The sequence below is a fragment of the Odocoileus virginianus genome, chromosome 6, assembly GCF_023699985.2.
Source record: "Odocoileus virginianus isolate 20LAN1187 ecotype Illinois chromosome 6, Ovbor_1.2, whole genome shotgun sequence".
Classification (NCBI taxonomy): domain Eukaryota; kingdom Metazoa; phylum Chordata; class Mammalia; order Artiodactyla; family Cervidae; genus Odocoileus; species Odocoileus virginianus.
The window spans coordinates 30,082,202-30,104,985 of record NC_069679.1 but is presented as its reverse complement, the minus strand read 5'-3'; the positions used below and the strand labels follow the sequence as shown (position 1 = coordinate 30,104,985).

The 22,784-nt window shown below is 35.0% G+C and overlaps 1 protein-coding gene across 1 annotated transcript in view; it reads left to right on the top strand.

Annotated features, from left to right (window-relative positions):
• MDGA2 (MAM domain containing glycosylphosphatidylinositol anchor 2) overlaps positions 1-22,784 on the top strand; it is an 854,438-nt gene that overhangs the window by 149,683 nt on the left and 681,971 nt on the right. The window lies entirely within an intron of this gene.

Genomic DNA, 22,784 nt, shown 5'->3' with positions numbered 1-22,784 from the left:
CCTGAATGGTCCTTCCTTGTCATCATCCCTCCAAGTTTCCAGTGAATTAGGTCCAGAGAATCTGAAGACTTTATGGCTTTATTACAGATGTAACCTGCCTGTGTTCTAACACTTCAGTCTCTGTCATTTCTTTTTTCCACTTCAAATAGGAGATTATGTTTAAAGTGTACTGATGTAAGGGGCTTCTTTCCCTAATTTGCTTTAAATTAAAAAAAGATTAAAATCAAAATAATAGCCAATAGCTTAAGATCAGTGTCCATTAAGTATCTTCAACCTCTACGGTTTGTGTTACCCTCCTACTGTATATCCAAAATTATTCCGTTGGTTCAGATTAATGTAGGTTTTCTGTTAATACAATTGGCTACTGTGGAGTGCTTCGTCATTTAAAACTGAATGAATGAGATCAATGGACTTGATTGTATTTTAATTATTACTTTTGGGGGATCTGGTCTTATTTGCCCTTTGCTTAACAGGGCAAGTGGTCTATTTCTTATTTTAGGAGCATATTGTTAGTGTTTGATAATTATATAAGTGTGTACAACAATACTGATGAGCCAACTTGAAATTAAGTTTTTCAAAGGGCAGCTTTAATTTGTTGATTTGGAGTTTGAAAATGTGGGTTATTTTGTGATTGAACAACATTCTTGAATGCATAATGCAGGGCTCTATTTACCTTGATTAGCTCAGCAATTCACTATACATTATTTCCAAAGATGTTAATCAATATTAAATGAAAATAGATTGAATTGCATCTGAAATTGTGAAGACTGCCTGAAAGTGTCAGTCTTTTTGGGAAATTGAAATTCTGGCATCTTAATGAATATAACCTCATTATGAAAATACTGTATAAGAAAAATGGGTTTTAGAAATACTATAAGCTAGGGATACATTTCTGAACATAATAGTTACTTTTAAATTAATTCAGTGCTAGAATTATTAAATTGATTTAATTCCAATTGGAGGAAATAACCTGTGGGTTTTTTCTTAGATATTATTCCTTCCAATGGATAAAATTTGAAATTTGAAAATGCTATCTCACTAGTTATTACCTCATTCATTTCTGGACTATTCAACATTACAATTTTAAATATTCTCCCTGATCAGATTGCAATGACATTACTCAAAATTGCATCTCTCAAGTTATTTAAAGCAGAAAGAGAATTTATTTAGTGAACATAGCCAACTGAATATAGCATTTCTAAGTATATGTAATTTATAAAGTGTATATATGTGTGTATATACATATACACAAATATGTTCTTATTTTGAATATTTACATGTGAGAAGACAATATTACATTGTTTTTATTAACCTATGTAACACATTAAAAGCAGACATTTATACTGCAAGAGAAAATCATTGGCTTGCCTTTAGAAAGAAACTGAAATGAAAAAGTTTCTGACCATGGGCTTATATTTATAAGTTTATGTGTTTATCTTAGTTCAGAGGAGTATTTAAAGTAAGAGGGAAATAGGGGAAGTATGTTCTCATTGAAGATTTGAGGTTTATTTGTCCAAAAAGGAAATATAAATGTGCCTAGGAAGATCAAGTTCCAGTATTTTAAATATGAAGCCATTCTGAAGAATGGCTCTAGCATTTTGGAGGTTGTAACTAACATCGTTTCAAACGTGAGCTCTCTTCAACTGTCCTTGGTCCTTTAGTTAAAATATTAAACCCTCTGAGCTTCAGTTTTTCATCTATAAAGTGAGACTAATTACAGCTGCTGTATAGTTTTTTTGTTGTTGTTGTTGGTTTTTTTTCTTTTTGTAAGAGAAAGGGTGGTAGAAAGATCAAGATGTATAAAACTTAGCAGTGTACCTGATGGATATTCTTATTACAATTGCCCTTAAGTGCATTCATTACGAGTCAGGGAGCTTTACGGAGTACACTGAGTAATGCTGAAAAGAAAGCATGTGAGAGTGTCCAAGAAAAATTCATCAAATTTAGTTTCTATTGCCTTATTCAATAATTGAATATTAAGGATGCCTGTCATTGAACCAATAATTAAGATACCCTGGAAGGAGGAGACAAGTCTTTTCACGAAAAGATTGCGACTAGATTGAGTAAGGTGGAAAATCAATTTTAGTTTCTGTGTGTGTATGTCTACAAAGTGGAAAGTATCTTTATTAATTGTTATACCCATGGCAGGTTTTACTACCCTTGAGTTTAAATCAGTGACAAAAAGTGTCAGTGTTCTTCAATAAGCATTAAAAAAGACATAAAATTCTGATGTGAATTGAAATTCATTCTGTATTAAAATTGTTTTACAAAATGTTTTCCCTTACCTCTGGATTGCACAATTTCTATACTTTAGGAATGATCAGTAATTAGTTTTAACTTGAATTCATCTTTTAACTTGAAAGAAATTTGTTGGAGGCTTTCATGTAATGAATCCAATAGTTGGGAATCATATTTCAAGGAGTGGTCACTGATTCCTTCACTGTTCTGAAGTGTACATTCATTTCCAACATGTCAGGTTGTTAATTTAAAACACTTATTGATTCTTGATTTTTGCTTGGCTGTGAGCTCATGTATTTTAATGGAGTTGTTAATAAAATGTCAATTTTCTCCTGTTCTGTGTTCTGTATCTATTTTCTGACTACATTTGTAATCTGTCATAGGAAAAAAAATGGCTAATATAATTTTTCAAGGCTTGCAAACTACTTACACTTTAATGTCCACCTTATAGATTTTTGCATTAGAAAGTTCCCATGGGTTCATAATATGTAGCTTTACCTACCATTGACATCAGCCTCTTCTGGGAAATTAATCCCATGAGTTGCTCTACTAGCAGCCACTGGGCTTTGGACAACCATTTTCAGCGTTAAAAGGTTTTAGACAGCATTTTTGTTGTCGGGGCTGTTGTTATTATTTTTTCTGTTTTGTTTTGTTTGTAGATATCCTTGAGTGCATTGTGTGTAGCTGGTTTCTGAAAGCAAATTCATTGAGTTCAAAACATATGGTGGCTTAAAACAGGAAAGGAAAATGCAATTAAAGAAAGAACAACTCATGCTGAATGCAAATCCTTTGAAAGCTCTTAGTTAACTGCTGAGAATAAGTGAAGTTGGGGGATTTAATGATGTTGTGTTCACAGGGAACGTGACTTAGAGGTCTACACTTCAGGGTACCTGAGGTCTCGAATCACCCAATCTACCAAGCCCAATACATAGACATGGAGCTCTAGCCTATGCCAATCAGAAATTAAATTTTTAAAAATTTGAGTGAGTTCCAGTATGGTCCACCTTGTTCTCAAGCAGTGAATTCAACTGACTGGCTTCATGGAGAGGGAGGGTATGTTATTAAGGAGAGTAATGGCTTTCCCACTCAGTGCAATAATTTAGCTGAGATAAATATTGGAGAGAGGGGGAAATTCTATTCTTTGTTTCTTCTTTAATTCTAGAAAAGAGGGGGAAAGTTCTTAATGAATTGGAAATCATTATCTCAGAAACTGTAGTTGCTTGTATACCCAAAGGTAAGAATCCCTGTGTATGGTATAAACTTATGGTTTGTTTCCAGCGGACTGAATGACTTAGACGAATTTTGAGACAAAGTGACTTATAATCAGAAAGAATTATAAGAAATAGAATATTTCCATTGCTCTTCTAAGAAAAAAAAATCAAATGAAATCTTAGGACAACATTTTTTGCCACTCTTGTGCTTTCTTTTATTGCCCATTTTTCTGAGAAAACAATCAACCATCTCAACTAAGCATCATGTGTAAATTTAAATTATTTCCCTTAAAATGGAGTTGCAATTTAATTGACCAAGTGAGGAGTATTTTTTAAGTCATACACTGTACATAAAGTTGCAATTTTTAAAAAATTGCACTAGAAAAGATGAAACTCCCAAAACAGGTGGCCAAAAGTATGTTCCTCTTCCCTCTGATGAAATACTATGAAGACTGAATCAAAAAGACTAAATCAGCCCTTTAAGTTAGAGCATAGCTATGCATGAAATATAAAATAGATTAAGCACTAAAAATAAAATTGGACAAAACATTTTTAATTGATGGGTTTTCTCTGTTTCTATATTTTCTATGTTTTACATAAAATAAAGATGAATATTCCATAAAGATACAAATGCTTGCTAAAATATGAGGCAAAAGAGCACAAAACATTTAGGTTTAATAACCTGTTTTTTTGTTTTTTAAATAAAAACAAGACATGTGGCTGCCAGATTAGGCAGTAGATAGAAAGTGAAAATAATAAAAATGATGATGACCTAGCACTTAACCTGGTTCTGTGTGTCTCCTGAATATGTGTATGGCAGCTCGCAGTGTCTCCAGACCTTATGTAAAGCAGGGTGCTGCTCATGACGCCTTAGGTCTCTTGGGTAGCCATTTGTCCAATTCCTGTAAGTGATTTTAATATATTAGTCCTCAACTTTCTTTTCTTTTTTTTTTTTTAAAGAAGCTTCTCTATGGGGATACCTAATGTAACAGAATATCAAATAGAAAAGCAAAGCATGAAGCAAGTGTAAAATAACAATATTTTGGCAAGCACACTGTCACAAATTACCTGTTAGAGTGTATGATATGTACATCAGTAACAGAAAGCCTGAATAGTGTTTTGTGTTAAACAATTAGTGTCATATAACAGTTTTCACCATTTTTTATACTTACATAAACATGTGTCTATGTATAGATATGGGGAGATCCCCTGGAGGAAGGTATGGCAACCTACTCCATTATTCTTGCCTGGAGAATCCTCATGGACATAGGAGCCTGGTGGGCAACAGTCCATAGTGTTGCAAAGAGTCAGATATAACTGAAGCGACTAAGCATGTGTAAATATAATTTTAGCATATAGTTCCTCTATAAGTTGTATATATAAATATGTTAAAAATTGTATGATTGTTTTCTTTTTATTCAGAGGAAATTTATATCTCTTCTATTAATACTTCAGTATCTGTAAAGTCTATTGCCCTCCCAACCACCTACCCATCCTCCACCCCCACAAATTTAACATATTTTTCTAGGTAGAATATTCTGCATCTAGAATTTTGAAATATCATTTAGTCACTTGGTGAAGAATTATTTCTTAACCCATCTTGATAATATGCATATTTGTGCTCTTTTATATCAGCATACTGTATCTCCTCATTGTTTATTGATCCAGCTGCTTACAAAATATGTCATTAATTCAACTACATAATGCCCCCTGACACCCACCACACGCACACTGACACACTCATGCATTCCCTCTCCTTATTATATGCCTTCATCACCTTAATTTTTTATACTGTTGGATTTAAAAAATAAGAAAAACTGAAAATAAAGAAGGAAAAAGTGAGGAAATTAAGACATGCAATATGTTGAGGGCATGTTTTCTTTATAGCAGAAAATTCCAGTTTCCTGGCTGAGACCTAATACTTTGGTAAATAGGGATCAATGAATGCACATAATTAGATTATTAGGCATTTTTGTAATTTTTATGCATTCAAGTATAAGTTATTCTTCATTATATCTTAACAATGTCATGTCTTCAGTACACTTATGTACAAATATGTTATCAATAAATAACAGACAATCAGGAGGTGTCTGTGTACTGTTCAAGTTCATCGGGCTAATTCCACAGCAGAATCTAATTTAGAGTTCATTACTTCAGTCTTTATGAAATAGGCTAACTTTATCCTGATCTTCTAAATGTAGTGTTTTGCATATAATATGGCTTCCTTGGTGGTTCAAATGGTAAAGAATTTGCCTGCAATGTGAGAGACCCAGGTTTGATCCCTGAATCGGGAAGATCCCCTGGAGAAGGAAGTGGCAACCCACTCCAGTATACTTGCCTTGAGAATTCCATGGACAGAGGAGCCTGGTGAGCTACAGTCCATGAGACATTTAACATATGTGATCTATTGGTTCTCTCTGGTTTGCAAATTGCTCATTTCCAATGAAAGATTTAAGAAAGGTTACTGTTTTTGCAAGTTATAACCTACTTTGTCAATATTTTGCTATAAATATCCTGATTTCTCTCTCTCTCTTTATGTGCCCCTGGGAGTGTACACATAGTAGTATACTAGTGTCTCTGTGTTAACTTTTGCTGAAGAATGTATTTTGACATTGTAATTTCCCTTCAGAGCGCTGGGGTATGTTAAGCTTGACTTCTCTCCATTTGTGTCATTGAAAGACTCCCACCTGCAGTCAGAGTTAAACTGTAAAGTCAGGTGTAAGCATTTTTGGCAGGTATGATTTTTTTTTCTCATGTACTTGTGAAAAAAAAATTCAACCTAAGATTCCTTTTATCTGACTGACATTTTCAGTCCAAAAGGAGGATAAATAGTCATATGTGAAAACATTTGTTGATGCTTGTAAACGATTTGTTACTATCACAACTACTCTGAGTCTCAATCTGCCATGCCTTCTGATTTAACTTCTGATTGTTTCTCTGATGAATGTATTGCAGTAGGCAGTTTTTTTTTGTAAATATAACATCCATTATTTTTGTCCTTATGTGTAAGAATATATTTTCTGATCGTTTTCTAGTTTGCTTTTTATTTGGAAATCTTTTGCTTACATGTGGTGGAAAATCTAACCCAAATTGGCATAAGAGATGCCGGAGATCCAGGTTTGATCCCTGGGTCAAGAAGATCCACTGCCCACTCCAGTGGGTACCCACTCCAGTATTTTGCCTGGAGAAATTCCATGGACAGAGGGGCCTGGTATGTTACAATCCATGGGGTCACTAGAAGGGTCACAACTGAGCTACTAACACTTTCACTTTTCATCTACCAAATAAGAGCTTTTACTGACTTGAGACACAGTTTGAATTAAGTATTAATGAGGTTATCCATATTTTGGCTTTTTTCTGTGATTCTCCAGCTGTACACACTCTGTGTGCAGGTCTGATACTCAGGTTGTCTTCTCACGTGGTGGCCACAACGGAATCAGACCTCATAATTTCACACCATGAAGTCCAGAGAAAGAGAAGGCATCTGTTCTGGTAGCCCCACCGCCCCCAACCCCCCCCCACCCCCCCCCGCAAGCAAGGAAACTGCTCTTCTGGTAGCCCCGGTGAATACCTCCTTGTGGTCCATTGACTTGATCATCCCTGAACTGAAGTCTGCAGCCCAGAGTATGAAATTTGCTACCTGGTTTAAGCAATGTGGCTTTCTGAACCTGAGGCTCAAAAAAAAGCTTGGAATGATGTTACACAGATTGGCCATAGGAAAGTCTAGGTATTGCTGATGGAGTTTAGTGGAGGTTAGTTACTGAGGAGGCAAGCAACAAATGTCAGCTCCAGGACTATGCATAAAAGACCATTTTACAGACAGCTTATGAAAAAAGCATCAATTTTTAAAAATGTCCTATGCATTTATATTTAATGATTTCACTTGGTAAAGTGGAAGGCAGAGGGAGGTATTAGTAATATGTATGAAGAATTGGTGAAAAAGCAAATTGGGGTCCACTACAGCTATAAGCATCACCTATAGAAAACTATTCATAAATGCAGTCAGTATGTAAGAAAAGGTACTGAGTCTTTTTTTAAATTTGTTTATTTTTTATTGAAGGATAATTGCTTTACAGAATTTTGCTGTTTTCTGTCAAGCCTCAACATGAACCAGCCATAGGTACACATATATCCCTTCCCTTTTGAAGCTCCCTCCCATCTCCCTCCCCATCCCACCCATCTAAGTTGATACAGAGCCCCTGTTTGAGTTTCCTGAGTCTTTTGAGTTGGGCTTAATGATTGAACTATGCTTATTTTCCATTAACTCTGGGAATGAAGGGTCTCTATCTGCATCTCAGAAAAGTCTTTTTGACTTAAGTTTCTAACAATGGAATTCAGGCAGTCTTAAATCTAGTAACTGGATGTGGTTTTAACATTTATTTGGTGGCTCAGAACTCGGAATGAACACTTAGATATTGATTCTGTTCTATTATCAGATTAGAGGACTTAAGTATAGAAAATTGGGTGCATTTTTCCAGAGTGATACAATTAATAAGTGGCCGAAACAGTATTTACACCTTGCAGTCTGTGCTCTTCATCAGTGGATACACTGGATTTCAAACGTTGTATATTTTTTCCTAAAAAAAATACTGTGGTACTTGATGCTTTGTTCATATTTCCAGACTTGGCCCACCATGGCTTATATATCTATAGAAGCTGAAGCATAATATTCTAAACTTGAAATGAACCCCTCAAAATCAAGAGATTCCCGTCTCTGTCTTAAGTACTTATTTGATGTTTGGCACCCAGCCACTGAATATTCATTCTGTTATTGGTTTGTGCATGTTATGTGTGTGTGTGCATGTGTGTGTGTCTGTGTGTGCTGGGGTAGGGATTCCAAAAGAGTAAGGGAACAATGCTACACTGATGTCTGTGTGAATACAGATAAGAAGGTATTTCCTCCCCCTGCTCTTACTCTGCAGACATGTGGTCATGTGACCCAGGCCCATAACTTGTGAACTTTATATCTTCATGTGTGCAAGGTATTCACAGGTAATTCACCATGGTGGTAACCAAACTGAGAGTTTGACAGCCTTGCTGAAAATTACTGTGATGATGTCTGGGCTGGCATCCTAAATAGGTATGTCTGTGCCATCACCTTGCTGTATAATCAATGGCCCGGCCCCTCATCCAGGCCAAATTCTCTCCTTCTACTTAACTGTATGAGCTACTGTAAATCCTGAAATAAATTCCTTTCTTGCTTGAGTTATTCACTCGTCCATGTGTGTATGCTCAGTTGTGTCCAACTCTTTGTGAGTCTGTCGGGCTCCTCTGTCAATGGAATTTTCCAGGCAAGAATACCAGAGTGGGTTGCCATTTCCTCCTTCAGGGGTTCTTCATGACCCAGGGATTGAACCTGTGTCTCCTGCATCTCCTGCATTGGCAGGTGGATTCTTTCCCACTTTGGGCCTTCTGGGAAGCCCCAGTCATTTTCCAATTCTGACTGTAGAACCGCTTTTTCGGCTCTTTGTTCTTCAACTTACCTTCTATTTATTTAGTCAACCTTAAAAGAAAATACAAAGTAGGCATAGATACAAAAGTAGAACTTTGCATATATGAAGAGATAAGGTATAAGTAATCTTTATTTCAGAGATGGCTATGCTTAGAAGATCATCACAGCAGATGAAATGGGAAATATCAGGACAACCAGATAGATGAGAGAAAAAGAAATAACTTTGGGAGAACCTTTAACGTTGTTGTGACCTCTTGTAATCAAGTTTTGTCTGCTTAAGGGCCACCTGGAAGTAGCAGAGAAAGAAACTGAGAGGAAAAATGATAAGAGGAGGGATGTTATTCATAGGTGGTCATTCAAATAGAAGGCAGAATTTACCTTATACAAGTATAAATTAAGTACCACCTGTATATAGTGCACTACGAGGCATGGGATCTGACAGAAGTACACTGATGATAAAATTACAAACTATTCTTCAGGACCCAGGACTGATGTTAATAGATTTTTGTGTTACAGAAAAAAATCTCAAGAGTTTCTGGTGCTTTCTTTGTAAAACAAAGATTTGAGGTACCTGTAGAGTCTTTCTTCTCCAATCATCCTAAGAGATTCAGAAGGAAAACAGAATTTCAGAAGTTAATGTTAGCCTGGGAGGGCTTTTTGATCTAATTTTACTTGCCTCCCAAGCCCATAAGGAGATCACAAATAAGGATGGCTTGCATATATCATGTTTCTCAGGAACTGGGGAGCGTTTACCCACCTATCTTTTTCGGCTTTGTAGAAAAAGAAACATTTTAGGCGAAAAAAAAGAAAAACGTGTTCAGTGAAGGTTTTTCTTAACCTGGTAATTATAACAAGTACCAGTTTACCTCTCTGAAAAACAAGCAAAGTGAAAACTCAGTAAAACGTCTGTTAAGGTACTCTAGCTAAAACCAGAGCTCTTTTTAAAATGTTCTTTGCTGTCAGCCTCTGAGTTGCACCCCTCCCTTCAGTGTCACTACATACGTCCTGGTATGTTAACCAAGTAGAATATTCCTGGAAATCAGCAAGATTTGTTGAGCATTTACTCTGTTTCAGATATTACACATTATCTCAGTATCTCTCAGTATTTAGATCCCAGCGGCATCTAAAGGTGCTTAACAAAGAACAAAGGTACAAAATCAATGAATGTTAAGTTGGTTGATGGCTTACTGTCTTAATTTGGAGAAATCATTTCATGTAAATTTTTACAATATTAGAAATGGATGTCCCTGGTGGCCCAGACAGTAAAGAATCCACCTAAAATGTAGGAGATGCAGGTTTGATCCCTGGGTCGGGAAGATCCCCTGGAGATGGGAATGGCTACTCACTCCGGTATTCTTGCTTGGAGAATCCTGTGGATAGAGGAGCCTGGTGGGCTGCAGACCATAGGGTTGCAAAGAATCAGGCATGACTGAGAAACTAAGCACAGAAATGGAGGTCAATTAGTTTGTAACTCAAGACATAGGGGGTACTAACTTAAAGTGCTTTACAGTTCTTTGAATTTCAAATATTCTGCAGCAAACACTTATGTATGGTTACCAGCCTTATGGATAATACATATTAGACTTTAACATGTTAGGTGGTATTTACATTGCAACTGATTCTGCTTTCTATTACTGAATGAAATGCTTAATTACCCATTCATTTTTTAGGCCCCCAGATTATAATTCTATTTCTCTACATGGGTAGAAAAAAGATTGCTAAATATGCTAAGTAGAAATGGATTTAGTGGTCTAATATTTTTCTGTGAGGAACCTTAGAATGAAAATATTAAATTATCCCATGAGTTTACTATAGTAATTATTTTAGAAAATTTCTTTCACTGTAAGCTCCATTGAGATATAAACTATTCTATTGCTGCTTTGTTCATTGCTGTGTGGGCCTATAGAAAGTTTTCAATATGTCTTTGAAGAATTGAAGTGAATTCTTCTCTTAAATAGTTTGTTAAATTTCCTATTTTCAATTAGCTAGCACTTTCATCACAAGTTTTACTTAAATAACACAGCTATCTAAGAAATACTGTTTTTGTAAAATTCTTGCAGTGGGTTAGATTTGTTTGAAGGAAATTAATATGCTATAAACATTGACTGGATACAACAGAACAAGATAGAACAATTCTTACCAAAATGTACATGAAATAAATGATATAGTAATTAACTTTGGGAGTATCAATATTATTAAAATTTTTCTTGAATGCCATTTAATCGGATTTTTTATGGCATTGATTAGAAACATAGCAGAGTTTCAAAGTTTGGCTCTGTATTGTGCAATTTTAAAGAGAGGATATGTTACATGACTATGATAACATGGGTCATATTTTCTCCCATTCTTTCATCCAACTCAAAGGTGGCTGATACCCTCACAGTGAAAGAAAGCCATGGATTTTGAGTAGCTCTACAGGGAATCTGCTGTGTAAGAGACTGACATCAATAATTTCAGCATTATGCTGTCATCTCTTAAGAAAATCATTGAACTGTGGATTTAAATTAGCATTTCACAGTTGAAGTACTGTTAAGTATGGACCTTGGCATGGACTATGATAGATTTATGATGTCGATAGAACAAGGCATCTCTTCATAAGTCATTCAAATCTTTGGCACTTGAAAGGTTGATACCATTTCAGTAAGTAAAAGTGGAGAATTTGATTTATGACTTTATAGTCCTTTAATTTTGGAATCTCTTTGAATCTTTATGAGCAGTTTTGAACTACCATCAGATTGAGATCATATTAAATGTTTATATTCAGTGAATTAATATATATACCAAACATTTAGTGATTTTTCTAATGCAGAAAAATCAGAACAATTTTATAGTGGGTAAATTTGCATCAGCCTTTTTTTTTTTTCTCATCTGACACATTCAGTTTTGACTCGTTGTCAGAGGTCAAAGTCAGATAAAGACAAAATATTTTTATTCTTTAATATTTTTATGTGTCCATCTATATTACTGAATTTAGGAAGAAAATAAAATATTTAAACAGTTGACATGCTGGTGTTCCCTTGGCAGTTTTCAGTAGCTCTTACAATGTCCCATGAAACAATTCCACGTACCAGCTCTGTGACCCTTGAAAAGGACTTCACTTAACTGAGCCAGTTTTATTATTTGTGAGTTATTGTGCTTATGTGTCCAAGATGGCTAGAACATTTGGGGTATGTAGACCTGCAAGTACTCATTATAAACAAACAAATAAACAGAGAAAGTATTTCTTTGAGGAGCAGACCTGATTACGCGTACTTCCGCAGAGTGGTCATCATTCCTTTCCATTCTCTTCCTGCTCCATTTTATGCTCAGACAATGAAGACAGGTTTTCAGCTTGAACTGGCTGCTCCATTCAGTTACATTTATATTTCTGGTATAAAAGTGTGTTTGTGTGTCTGTGCTCTGTGAAATGTCCTACCTTTCCTCTTCTTTTTCTATGTATATAATACCCAACACTTTTAAATAATAAGTTGCTGGAAATATCTTTATTCTCAGGAAAATGCATGGCATGTTTAGGTCCATTAGAGTTGAAAAAAATTGAAAAAGGGCAAAAATATCCCAACAACAACCAACTAATCAGTACTCTTACATGTTAACTCTTTAGACATGAAAGAATTTTTTGAAAGAATTTTTAAAAATTATTTAAAAGAAAATTTCTATATTGTAAATAGTCATATTTTTCTATAAACATAATTGATTTTCACTTTATGGTTCAGTCTCAAAATTAAATTTCTGTTAGTAGTGAGGTTTCCTTTGGGCACAGTTTGTCTTTTGCAATCACTACTTCAATTTAATGAAATTTGTATCCTGAGGGCCTTCTTCCTGCTTACTCTAAAATCTGAAGACGCACTAGGAATAAAACACTTCATGGAGTTAAATGTATGTAAGTAGATTGGTGGACACATATCAAACCAATAAAAATTAGAGAAGTATAGATAATTATAACTGGATAAAGGAACTAAGGCTGGACCATGGAATAAAGACGTCTGCTTTAGCTAAGAAAGTTAGGGAAGTCTGTGCCAACAAGATGACATCTGAGCTGAGATTCAAACTATGGGAACAAAGAACTCATGTTCCAAACTGAGAAGATGACAGGTGTGAAGTCCCTGAGGTAGGAGTATGTTGGAGGATGCCAGGACAGAAGGAAGGCATATTTGATGGAAGGTAAAATGTGATGACATCAGAGAGGCAGGAGCCAGGTCCTGCAAGAACTTACGGAACAACCACAAGGATTTTAGATTTGATTGCTGTACCAAGGGAAAGTCATTGGAGGACCTCCCATTTGTCCTTACATCCCATGGTGACATCAGTCTTTTGTCCCACAAAGAAGAGGGGGAGGAGGGATAGTAAAGGAAGCATGGTTATTTGAGGCTGTGCTCATTATGTCATATTTTTGAAAGAGACATTGAATTAGAAAATTAAAATGAAATTGCACAGAGATCTCAAGCTAACAGAAAGGCTATAGACCAAAAATAAGATGAAGTTTATAATACTGCTAACCAATAGGACCTTGGGGGATGTTTATATAGAACAGACTTGTGGACTCTGGGAGAAGGCTAGGGTGGGATGTTTCAAGAGAACAGCATCGAAACATGTATATTATCTAGGGTGAAACAGATCACCAGCCCAGGTTGGGTGCATGAGACAAGTGCTCAGGCCTGGTTCACTGGGAAGACCCAGAGGGATCGGGTGGAGAGGGAGGTGGGAGGGGGGACTGGGATGGGGAATACATGTAAATCCATGGCTAATTCATTTCAATGTATGACAAAAACCACTGCAATGATGTAAAGTAATTAGCCTCCAACTAATAAAAATAAATGGAAAAAAAAAAGAAATATTAGTTGAACTAATGAGAAAATAAAACTTAACTACCTAAAAAAAAAAAAAGTAGAGCAATAGGTTAAACATGGAAGCTCTGCCTTTCTGTCTCTTTCTCTGTGTTCCTCTCTCCCGTGATCATTGTCTCTCCGACTCTTAGATGGGCTTCCCTGGTGACACAGATACAGGTAAAGAATTTGCCTGCAATGTGGGAGACCCAGGTTCTATCCCTGAGTTAGAAAGATCCCCTGGAAAAGGGAATAGCAACCCATATATACAGTATTCTTGCCTGGAGAATTCCAAGGACAGAGGAGCCTGGTGGACTACAGTCCATGGGGTCACAAAGAGTCGGACACGACTGAGCAACTGACACTTTCACTTTTCATTCTTGCATACAGGGCCTCCCTGAACTTCCTTCTTCTGTGCTTTCATACCACTTTCCTTAAATGAACTCATCCACTCTCCTGGATTACCACTGCATCTGTAATCCCTAAACTGACATCTTTAACTCATTTTCCTTAGTTCCAAAATAAATATTCCAAGGAAGTTACTGTATATATTCACACCCAGTCCCACCCTACCCCATCCCAGCAAAGTGCATTCTAGAATTCTTCTTTATATGACAGCCTACCTAGTTATTCGGAGAAGGCAATGGCAGCCCACTCCAGTACTCTGATGGGGGAGCCTGGTGGGCTGCCGTGTGTGGGGTCTCACAGTCAGACATCAATGAAGCAACTTAGCAGCAGCACCCAGTTATTCAGTGTTGATTAATTTCTCATCTAGGCTTTTCTATTTTTATCAGCCCTTTCCTATAAATGGTGACTAATTTTTTTAACTTTCTCTTTTTTTGGTCTAGCCCTCAATAACTCAACTTTTCTCATAGAAACCTATCTATATCTGTAACCATCTCATCTCCTCCCCTGTGGTCTTGTAGGAAGTTGTGTCACATTTTGCCCAGACTATTATATACATGTGTGTCCTTTTATCTTATTTCCACCTACTACTGTGGAAGTTGCTTTCAAAAATAAGACACACTCTCTAAATCATCTACCTGATCTCAACTCCATGTAAAAATAACCACCCAGAACAGACAATGAAACAATAAAAAATAAATTTCCTTATTTCACTCTTGCTTAAAGACTTAGTTTTTATATACCAACAATGAATGGAAATATGGAGATCAATTCATTTTTTAAAAAATTCTATTTCTTATACATACTCCAAAAATGAGGAAAATTACCAGTGGAACAGAAATTGAGGCAGCTGACAAATTAGAAAATACTTGGCTGGTACTAGTTAACTCTGGATTACTCCAGTAATTTTTAGGGACATTAGTAAACCATTGGAGATGTGTACAATGTATTTATATTTAAAAGGACAAAAAGCATAGTACAACAATAATAATACTTAGATTAGATACCAGCATTGATTCCTTTGACTTGTTAATTAGATGATTAACAGTGCTTAAAAGTGACTTGACACCTGGAGCAACACATATATGCATTAGGAAGAAGACATGCAACAGGACCTCAGTTTCTTAAATTGTTATTGTTTTGCCTGTTTTTTTGTATTTCTCTTTTAACTAGACTAGAAAAGCTGAAGTTATTTTTCAATAATAGTACATATAGTATGTATTATTTCTACTTAGATTGATATAACAATATGAGTTTTTAAATATTTTTGACTAATTTGAAAAAGCAATGTCTAGATTATAAAATACGTTAAGTTAATCTTGTGAGTTGGATGACTATATGTGAAATACAATAATATAATAATTTATTAAATATAAATATTTAATATAACAGATAATAATATAATAATTTATTAATGAATGTACATCACCCTAGAGGGAAGCCTCTAATGGCATTCTGCTGGATTCAATTTTCAGTTTTGTCCTTTAAATATTCTTGTTTATTATTTCAAAAGGGAAATGCATAGCATAATGATTAAACTTGAACAAAGCGGTGATGAATAATCTGGGTATAGGTTTGGGATGCACTTATTTTCTCAACAGGTTGGGAGAATGAACCATTCAGGTGAAACTGAATAAGAATTAACACAAAATCTTTTACTTAGCTAAAAATTGAGCTGCACACATACAGACTAATAGCAGCATATTTTTTAAAGGCTTGATAATTTTAAATGACTAATTTTATTGTGTTGCTATTACTTACTGTTATACAAGAAGGACCCATAGTGAGCTTTGAAGTTAGCAGAAGGTTGAACTAGTTTTAGCATAATGTTTTGATTGTAATAGATAAGATGATAGTTCCTGATTGTTCCTCACTGATCAAATTCTCTTTCCTCTGGCTGTCTGCAGAATATGGGCATGTAAGTCCCCAGTATGGTAAATGATCAGTATGGTAAAGGTAGTGCAAACAGCTATATCAGAGATGACTTAAGGAACTGGAAATGGCTAGTCTGGAAAGGAGACTTATAGGAAACATAACTGTCTTTGAATATTTGAATTGTAGTCATGTTGAAAATGAATTATCTTTATGCTGGGAACTTTCTCTAGAGGGTTGAAATGATTGTACTACTATATTAGGAAGACTTCTGAACAAATAGAGCCATTCAAAAATAGGATTATCTTTCACTGATGTCTGGAAGTACCTGGTGATATTTAGACAGAGTCAAGAGAGGTGTAGAGGGATTTAAACATGAGGGTGAGCTGGACTGCTGTGGACTTGCAGTTACTGTTTCAATCATTGCTTCAGTTCTCAGATTCCTTATTGGAATGGGATAAAGAACAACCTAGGCAATAAACTTGGATATCTGAAGTCCAAATTCAATTTTCTTTAGTTACTGATGTAATCTCGGCAGCAAGAAAAACTGTATGAATTATTTAGGCAGTTCTGATAATGAAGAGAGTATTATCTGGAAACATTACTTTAAGTATAAAGAAAAACACTAAGACAATAATACATTACCTTTATCCCTAGGGGAAAGTTGAAATCACTATTCAAAACTTTTTTTCTTCTGTCTCATAATCTATAGTTAACATGTTATAGCTACTTGAAAGGAACTTAGAGTGAGAGGTTTATCAGCTCTGTTTTATTTAGGATCAAAGATGGATCTGTGAAATCCTGTCCTCTTTCCTTTTCAGATCTGGCCTGGTTTGTACACTCTTTACATTTGATGTTATACTGAGCTATTTTCTTAACTTATTTTTGAGCAAATGGTTTTTAAATTCAAGTTTCAGTCCTGCTTTCTTGCTAGTTCTTCTAAGTTTGTAACTTAGAAGAATGAATAAAATATATTCATTATATATTTATGAATATATATTTTATATGAATATATGTTTTTTCATAAACTGTATTCATAATTCCCTACTTTATATCCTTTTCCTTATTCTGTGTTACTTAATTTGAAAGGAACCCAATCTCTGTTGTCTCCTAGGCTAACATCACAGCTCAGTAATCTGTTATAACTGAGATTCTGTGTTGTTTACAATTTACCTTTCTGTTATCTCTTTCACCTTCTCTTATATATGATATTAACAAATTTAATCTTGTCATCTATTCTTACTTCATTCCATTAAATAAATCCTTTTCATCAAACTATAACGCAATAACTTGGAAGACTTCACAGTAAGTGGGAAAAAAGGAAACTATCTTCTTTTCTATCCTTCTTTCACTCACTGAAGTCTGTAAACAGAAAAATGTCTAAATTCATCCTGGCATTCAAGCATAGCATGATGTCTGAATGTTCAATGTCCAGAATGACTTGCTGCAGGAAATCATCAAGGGACCTTGGTTCCGTTCTTCTCAAGGCCCCATAGTTTAGAGCACTTTTTTCACAAGTGTTCTTGAACCCTATTCAAATGCTGGAAACATTCACCCTGTGAGAAAGGGAAAGTGAGAGAAATGAGGAAAATTCAGGGCAAGCAATTTCATCTACAGCAGAAAAAGGGGATTTGCATTCATGTGCCATGACAAGACATTGGTCACATGGCCACATCTGACTGCAAGCAAGGTTGAAAAATATAGTTTCTACATGAGTGGCCAAGGGAAAAAATTAGATTTTTGAGAATGTGATTGGCCGTGTTCTTCATCAAGTCTATTTTCCGTATGTCTTTTTATTCTCTATCTTATGCATTGCCTTTCTATGCCTTTGCTCTTCCTAGTCAATCTGTTTGGATGTGTTTTCTGACATCCAAACTCAATTTGTCCAAACACTTTATGTAGAAACACTACTTTCTCCTGTGGAGAATATGTTAGATCACTCCAGCTAAAAGTTATTTGCTGGACTCTCATAGATTTTTTTTTTCTTCTGTACTTTCTTATCACTGAAACCTATATTTTATTAGTTATTTGGGTGCATGCCTGATCTCACCTACAAACTACTTGTTCAAAGATAATAGTACCATTGCTTTATTAATAATTTTATCCCACTCCACTGAGAAGAGTGTGCTTCGTGTATCATTTCTACTCAGTATTCATTCAGAGTGCATGAGTAACATAGCTATTGTTTTTCTAAATTTGGGTTAAAAAATGAAAAGTAAATAAGCAAGACACATAGTGGAAATATGTAGAATAAAGGAAGACCTTGACAGGGATTATGAATTATTCAATGGATAAATTAATCTGGATTTGAATTCAAATTATATTCATTTATTACTTTTGCATTAATGTCACAAGAGACTGCAGTGCAAGTTGAAATTTGAAGTTTAATTGAAGCACAGAATTAGTTTGAACTTTGCAAATAATGGCAAAAATTCCTAGGAAAAATTCATACACAAAAACTACTAAAACTTGTTTTTACTAGAATGAATTATAATAACCTAGATAATTAACTTTTATATGTAGGAGTTTATTTATTCATTTAACAAACACCTACTGAGTGTCTAATGATGCAACAGGCATTATTATAGGTCTGCAGATAAAACATGAAAAGGGCAGATGCTAGTCTCACTCTTTACCTCATCATATTATAACATGATATGAAATATAATGTGATATGATATGATACAATATGATGGAGGACGGAGAAGATGGACATTGAAGACATTAATATGCATATCCTCATCTTTTTTGAATATTATCAGAACTAGTGAACAGTAGCAGTTTTTTAGTACTCAAAAATAATTTCCATGACCAAAGAACAATTTAAGAACTATTAAAAAAAGAATTCTCAAAATGAAAATATGAAAAAAAAATCACTATTCAGTTAAAATACCAAAGTCTTACAAGAGTTCCTTTAGATATTTTTTGTTAACTTATTTACTTTTAATTGAAGGATAATTGCTTTCTAGAATTTTGTTGTTTTTGGTCCTTGATCTTCTTAACCTCAGGTATTTTCAATATTGAGCTTCTCTGCTGGCTCAGTGGTAAAGAATCCATCTACCAATGCAGGAGACCTGGGTTCAATCCCTGGGTAGGAAGATCCCCTGGAGAAGGAAATGGCAATCCACTCCAGTATTCTTGTCTGGGAAATCCAATGCACAGAGGAGCGTGTCAGGCTACAATCCATGGGGTCACAAAGAGTCAAACGTGACTTAGTGACTAAGCAACAACAATAATATTTGGTATTAATTTTATTACAGAATAATCATTAAATATTATGTCACTGAGCTATAAGAAAAGGCATCATAAAGTTGCCATGTGCATTAAGTTATTAAGGTCTTAGGTTTACACATTTTATACATCTATTATTTTAGTGCGCTACTCTCTAAAGAATGAAAACCCTTATTTGGAAACAAAACCGAGAATTAAATATTCACCAATTGGATATAGGCTAACCACTCACACACACACACACACACACACACAGAGGTATATTACATAGATATTATTTGTAAAAATAATCTCAATTAGAGAGAAATTTCTGTGACTGATTTAGGCCTTTAAATGGTCTTTCAGTCACAGGATTAATTTGGCTTTTATAAAAACTTTTAGAATAACCAATGAGTTCAGTCAGTTAGGAATATATGAGGAAATTTGTGCAAGTTACTTTTTGCCCTAAATTCAAAATGATATGAGCCCCAGACTCATGTGTGGGGATCACGCATATTGTCATTTGTGTTTTCTCCTGTTCTTTTCTGAGCATCTGCAAATGATTTTTCAGTGGAAGTAGACTTGCAGATAAGAGGGAAAAAAGCAAAACACTTTTAGTGGTGATACATTTTCTAACAATGTCCACCACTAAATTTCACATTTTCTTTCATCTTTAAGGTTATAGGTACTTATTTCCCAGTGGTTATCTGGGCAAAGATAAATGCCAGGACACAAAACAGGGGAATGCACACTTTTAGGAGACTAAGTTAGATCTGATTGAAAAAGAAAATCTATTTGTAAATTCTCAAGCACGGAATTTGCAGTGCCTATGAACTGTCTTTTCTCAGAAGGCAGAGCATGGCTGTCCTGATTTAGTAAGTGGAGAAACTCATCAAAAGATAAGTGCAGGCTCTGCTCCTTTTATACCTTTTATTCCTCTCATTATCTTTGGAAGAGCCAATCCACACTCATCTCTGTGGCTGGAAACTATAGATGTATAGACTGATGGTGGCAGTGAGCTATAGTAGAAAACAGCAAAATTCTGTAAAGCAATTATCCTTTGATTAAAAAATAATTTAAAAAAAAAATACTATCTTTGTGTAATAAAAATACTTTTTCAATGATTTTTCCAACAGTAAGAAATAGATATGCAAGGTCTGCATACAAAGGACAAAACTTACCTTGGTACCTCTAACACTCTAGCATTTGCTATGAACCTAAGATCTCAATCTGGGCTTCCCTGGTGGCTCAGAGGTTAAAGCATCTGCCTGCAATGTGGGAGACCTGGGTTCAATCCCTGGGTAGGAAAGATCCCCTGGAGAAGGAAATAGCAACCCACTCCAGTATTCTTGCCTGGAGAATCCCACGGATGGAGGAGCCTGGTGGGCTACAGTCCATGGGGTCGCCAAGAGTCAGACACGACTGAGTGACTTCACTAAGATCTCAATCTAGCAAAGACCAATCAGTGGGAAGAGAGCCAGGTTCATTTTATGCAACTTTGTTCCATTACATTATGGACCAGCTCCAGCTGGAGTGATTAGGAAGAAATATACCTAAATAATGAACACACACCTTTGGTTTTAAAAAGTTAACAAGTTTTAGCTATGCTGGAGAAATATGAACAATTAGCACATGATAATTAATACAATGAAAAGAAATCCTACATAATAAGAAAAGTGCCAAATTGTCAAGTATTTAAATTGTGGACATGATTCATAAACTGTGGTTTTATAAACTATGAATGGTGAGGCCATGACAATGATTAAGGCAAATTCTTTCTTTCTTTTTTTTTCAAGTTTTCAGACCAAAGTATGTATGGATACACAGGATGTTTATATGACAACAACTGTGCTGAAATCTTTTGTGTTATACATTTTCCCATCTTTCAATTCAAGTCTTGACAAGTTTGTTTTTTGATATTTTTATATTGCCAAGCATTGGGTATCTTTATTTCATATGCTTTGCTACTGTGGAAATACTATTTCCAGTGCATTTAATAATAATTTAAATAATGCCTTTTTTTTTTTTTTCCGTGACTTGAGTGTATCTTAAATAGATCCTCTGTGAGTGAATACCTGAGAAGTTTTCTTCTGTTCCCTTTGTGAAGTCCCGTTTCTCCTGTACCTGCCATGGTGGAAAGGCATTGTGAGCACACATGTTTATTAGCAAGAGCACAAGGATGACCACTGGTGTACCTTCAGAAATCAAGGGGCTTCTAAGTCTATATTGTTCCAGTAACAGCTTCCTGATAAAAAGCATTTGTTTGTCCTTGGGTCAGCATTTTAGTTTAGAAATATTAGCTCAGTTAATAAGCTAACAACACATATCATTAGAGTTGATAAAAGGGGATAATTGCTTCAGAATACTGTGCAGAAATGAAGAGAATTAACCATAGGAAATGCTGGTATCTGGATACTGATAAGAAAGTCAAAGATTTATAACTACAGTTGACTCTTCAACAATTCAGGAACTTACTCTAAATATAACTTATAGTCAGCCCTCCATTTCCATGGTTCCTTTGCATCCTTGCATTCAACCAAGCAAGGACACTGTAACACTGCAGTATTTGCTCTTGAAAAATGCCCGCATGTCGACCTGGACACTTCAAACCTGCATTGAGAGTCAACTACTTTATGTTTTCCTGGTCAGCATCCTGTTTTCAACCATGCTTCTTCTACTGTCTGTTTTCTGTCTTCCAAGTGAAGCTTGTTGAATAATTACTGAAATTTTGGAAAGAGCACCCAAAAGAGAATGTTATAACTGATTCTTAAAGTAATAGTTACCAGAACCATAATGTACAAAATGAATTACTGTAAATTGCATTGTATTTTTTATTAATTTGCACCAACATCAGACACATTTGTCAGCGGTTGTGGTTTATCTTGATTCAGTACACACTGACCCTGTAACTTTTTATAGTGTCCCTAAATTTGCATACATCAGAAATTAATGTAAATAGATACTTCTTAGATAATAATCACAATTTGAAGAGAATGTTGTGATGAGGTAATTTTAAAAGAAAGGATATTCTAATAAGACTATTTTACACTAATATCTTTATTTTTAAATGTGAATTTTAATATCCTACTGTTTTAATTGGCACATACACTATTCATAGAATGCAATTTTTAAAACCATTATTAAATTGAAGCACAGGCAAATTCAATGTATTATCCAAAATCCCTCACCAAGTCAATGAATGATAATAAGTGACTTGTTTAAGTGAATCTCAGTATTGAAAGACTTGATATTGAGAATCTCAAGATTAGTCAAATCTTGTTCTTAATGAACAGTATTTAGGATTGCTAAATTTATGAGACTGTAGTGATCTGTGAAGAAAATGATGCAAATTTCAAGCCTTCCACTTTACAGAGATTATTATACTTAAAAATGACATGCCAGTGTATTTAATTGTAACTAAAATGCAAATCAGTCTTCCTTTTAAAATTACTTACCTAAATTTTCTCTCCATCTTTCCAAAATTAAACTTACAATTTTGTAAAAACAAGTAAATTCTAAGGATATTATTTGTTCTATTTGTGATAATAACAATTCCTCTCAAGCATTCATTCA